Source organism: Triticum aestivum, chromosome 2D, assembly GCF_018294505.1.
Source record: "Triticum aestivum cultivar Chinese Spring chromosome 2D, IWGSC CS RefSeq v2.1, whole genome shotgun sequence".
Classification (NCBI taxonomy): Eukaryota; Viridiplantae; Streptophyta; class Magnoliopsida; order Poales; family Poaceae; genus Triticum; species Triticum aestivum.
In genome coordinates, this window is record NC_057799.1 from 656,539,737 (window position 1) to 656,544,405 (window position 4,669).

At 43.7% G+C, this 4,669-nt stretch overlaps 1 pseudogene; it reads right to left on the bottom strand.

The window, feature by feature from the left end:
* Positions 1–710: 710 nt before the first annotated feature.
* On the bottom strand, positions 711–3,902 carry LOC123056230 (DNA topoisomerase 2-like; annotated as a pseudogene).
* Between the last annotated feature and the right edge of the window lie 767 nt (positions 3,903–4,669).

A 4,669-nucleotide genomic window follows, 5' to 3' on the forward strand; every position in this document is an offset into this window, starting at 1 on the left:
GGCCGGATGCGGGCCTCGCGGGCCGGCGGCGTACGGGCGGTGGGGGCGCCATGTGTCGGCCCCTGACTGGCTGCGGGCGGTGGCGGCTGGTTCGTCCGGCGCCGGGCGGACGTGTTCGGCGCGCGGAGGGAGCGTGGCTAGGGTTTGGACCCGGATTTCGGTGGGGGAGGTGTTTATATAGGCATAGGGAGCTAGGAGAGTCCAAATGAGGCACGGTTTTCGCCCACACGATTGTGATCGAACGACCGAGAGCATGGAGGTGACTTAGATGGGTTATTGGGCTGTTTGGAGTGGGGTTTTGCTGCAACACACAAAAGGACTTTGCGGTTACCCGGTTAACCGTTGGAGCATCAAACGACCTCCAAATGGAACGAAACTTGACAGGTGGTCTACCGGTGGTGTACCAAGGCCACTTGGCAAGCCTCGGTCCATTCCGAGAACGTTCAACACCCGCTCACGAAAAAGAACAAGAGGGGTGCGCCGGTGCACGTGGGAGTGTCGGATTGCAAAACGGACAACGGGGAAAATGCTCGGACACATAAGACGAACACATATGCAAATGCAATGCACATGATGACATAATATGAGATGCATGACATGAACAAAATGCAAAACGAAAAACAAAACCCGACCACGGAGGGAATATCATAACACATAGCCGAAAATGGCAAGAGTTGGAGTTACAAATATGGAAAGTTACATCCGGGGTGTTACACCTTGAACCCCTTGTACCAGGGATCCATGGGTACAAGATTCTCCTTTTTAAGGAGCCTTTTCAGATTAGAAATAATGTCTCTTGGATTATAATTTGGAACAATCGTGCTCCATCCAGTGCCAATGCCTTCAGCTCCATTAACTAGAACCATGGGAATGATCGACATATACCTTAAAATGTGGCATATTTTAGTTACACAAAACAACATCCAACTGCAATCATGCAGGACAAATGTTTGAAGAGGTAGTAATATTACCAGCTGGGTTCAATTGACACGCCCTCCTCATGCAAATAGTTCAGAAGAACATCATCATCCTTTGGAAAAATTAAGCGGGCGATACGCGGCAACATAGTGCAGATGTACTTAGGAGTAGCAGCATCCTTGCCGCCCTGAAATGATTGGAAACAAAAACACACACAAAACATGAGAACCATTACAAACAGAGGCAAGATACTTGGCTTTTAACAAAGCTAACCAACCGAATTTCGGGTGCCAAACTGGCCACGAGGCTCCAGGAGACTAATATTATTGCTGCAAAAAAAATCCTGAGCCATTCCTATGATTGTATGTGCGAGACTGATCTCACCATACTGGTACGCTGAGTGTTCTGACACGAAACCAACAAACTGTGACACCTGTAGCCAGCCAATAAAGGTAACAAATTTAGGAATATGCATGAAGATTCCAAAATGCACAGATTCAAAAACTCTTTGGCAAACCTTTATTTCTTTAACCAAATGCCTCTTGAATGAGCAAAACATAACCTTCCTCTGTCCTTGTTTAAAGTCGTCAACGATTGAAGGTATTGACCATTCAATGTCCGCCATCGAAAAGAGTATCAGCTCTTTGTGAATAAAATCACTGTACGTGATGCTTTTCTGATGTCGGTCAAGGCAAGTTCCAGGCTGCAATATATTATTTGTGTTACTATGAATACAGAATAAGAAGCCTGTATCAAACTTGGAAAATGATGCAAATATTTAACCTGGTAGTTGTACAGCCAATCCTTACGCTCATCGGTCTTGCCCTTGTCGAATGCCAATTCATAGCTTCATCATCTTTTTCATCTGCCCAGTAAAAATCCATCTTGTGATGCGCAATATCTTCAAAGTAATCCCGACCTTCTTGAGTTGTGCTGGTTCCCAGCCCCTGTACCAGCTAGAAACCCATTAAGATCAAGTATAACCACAGCTATCTTTGTTCTATACCTTTCCAATAAAAGGGTTGACGGGAGAACACCATCATGTGGCGAAACCACAATGCAATAACTCAATAAGCAAGGGGCAAAAGGCACACCTTGTAGTATTTGACACTCGATGCACTTGCATTTCCTCCCAAGTTCTTCTTCCATGTTTCGTAGTCTGGCATTGAGTAAAATGACTTGACAGCTTCGCTCCTGATATTTGTTGCCTGGACAAATAAGAGCATTTTCTTTTACTGCGGCCGTATGAATGCTGTATATAAATAATCTGATGAGAGAACACTATTTTTTCTGTATACCTTGACCATTGGAGTGATGAACTCAGACAAGAAGGAAGGAGCCTTTAGCAGAGATGGCCACTGAGAGTGGATAAAATTGATAAGCAAGCCTTTTTCGTGGTACCCATCACAGTCCTGAAGTATTCACCAGTTCAATCTAAGCCATAAAACAACTTGAGTGTCATTAATTAACAAGAAATAGAGAAGCAATGCAAATATGGTTTGTCATAATCATCAAATGACCATATCGCAAGTCTTTCGGGCTATCGTAATCCTTGTCTAGTTGCAGACCTATTATTTCCATTAGACTCTGTAGCTCTTGGCTCTGCCTCAGCTGTGCGCTGGTTGCTCCTCTCGCATTTAACATAGTACACTGCCGCAGAGGGAACATGCCGTATTTGTCCCTTCCAACTACGGATAGACCAGCCATCTAACAAAAGCTTAATGCTTCAGTATGCGAGCAAAACTTAAATACTATGGCATTTAATAGGGTCGTGTTACTCACTGCTAGAGCCTTTGCTGACTCTCCTTCAGTAAGGATCAAGGTGCACTGTTCAGATTCACTCCCACCAGCATCATTTGCATCCTCCAGCTTAGGGATGCGAAGAGGACCTGTCCCCCTGCTTCCGTCAGTCCTGTGTACCTCGGTGTTTGGTTCGGACTCAGCGAAAGAGAGGAGATTTCTCCCCATGACCAATTTAGACACTGCAAATACAAAGGGATGAGCAGTAGTGTTAGTTGTGCAAGATCCACAACAGAAAAATACAGGACACCAAAGTTAACATTCATCGCAATACCTGTCTTGAGGAACTCTTGGGGAAGGTGGCACTCGGGCCCAAAGGTCAATGCCTCTTTGGTCAGTGAATCAAATGCAGGGTTGTTAATGAGCGCATTAACAAATATCCATAGGTGGTCTTTTACTGTATGTGGTCCAATGTGGCTGTGCTTCTTCTTGTTCACAACACACATCAAATGACTGGTAATTTGGTCTGTGACGTGGTTGACGTGAGTTCCACCTCGTATGGTCGCAACCCCATTCACAAAACTGACATGTGATCCAAACAAAATGTTAGAGGTATTACTGCCTGTCTGTCTGTCTATAACAACAAACTAGAAAAGTGGTGGACATTAAGCCTAACGAACACCTAAGCCTAATGAATACCTGAATTTTAATGTTATCTGTAAAACCACAAACCTTGGTAGCTTATTGTTATCTCTAAAACCACAAACCTTGGTAGCCTAATGAATACCTAAGCCTAATGAATACCTGCCACACTTACCTGCTGGAACTGGCCTTCACTTAGAGTGACGCACACCTCCCAGCAGTCGTTAACTTTCTTATATAGTCTGAAAGGCCAAATTTGAATTTTGTCAGAACTGTCACATGACAGATGTAAGGATGTATGCTATCTCAAACCTTGGTAGCTCAATTCCTTCTTTGGAAGCAGAATCAATATACAGTTGCACGTAATCAGAGAAGCTTCTCACTGGCACCTTCTCGCCATTCAATTCGACAGTGACCTTTTTGCCAAGTGTGCCCGCCATATCAAGTACTCGCTTCTTCATCAGTGCCACAATGTCAGCATCGAGCTCGGTCATGTTGAATTTTGGGAGGTCGGGCTTGAAGGTAACTCTAGTCCAGTATGCTGACTTGGCGCACTTGCGAGTCGTCGGTTTGGACCTCTTGCCCATGTTATCATAGAAGGCCTGCAAAAGAAGGATTCAATGAGGAATGTCATGTCATGCATGTACTTGGTGATTTTGGGTGGCTGCGGGGTGTTTGGGTGCATAAACATGCTTGATTGTGTACATAAAGATAATAATATACATATAAACCAAATGTCAGCAAAAAGGTAGACAAAAGAATGTTAAGTTTGCTCAAGACAATTATGATGAAACTCTCAACATTACAAAGTAATAACTCCCCAGGTGCAATAGAAAGGGCATAACAGCTTTCAGTGCATGACTGGCATATATACAATTAGCATTCATTAACTTGGATAACTAACTAAATGGCATATATATATATATATGAAGCATTCATTAACTTGGATAACTGACTAAATGGCATATATATGAAGCATTCATTCAACCAACACTTGGAGCCGCCCCTGTATGTATATGAAATAAAGCTACAGTAGTAGCCTGTCAAAATTGAAAGCACGAGCTCCTAAGACCTGACCTGACCTGCAGAGTAACAGCTAAGGTAGATTTTGACCTGTTGGGTAACATCTAAGGTAGATTCATTGATTGATTTGTCACGGATGAAGACGTCCCTCAACACACACACACACATCAATCATGGAAACCAAAAGAAAAAAGGCCAAATTCGTTGGCGTGCGGCCATGGAATGGAGACAGACTAATAATAGTCGTCAGAGATGGACCTGCTTGGGTTTATGGTTTAGGGTTTAGGGTTAGGGTTTATGGATTAGGGTTTAGGGTTAGGGTTTATGGTTTAGGGTTTAGGGTTTA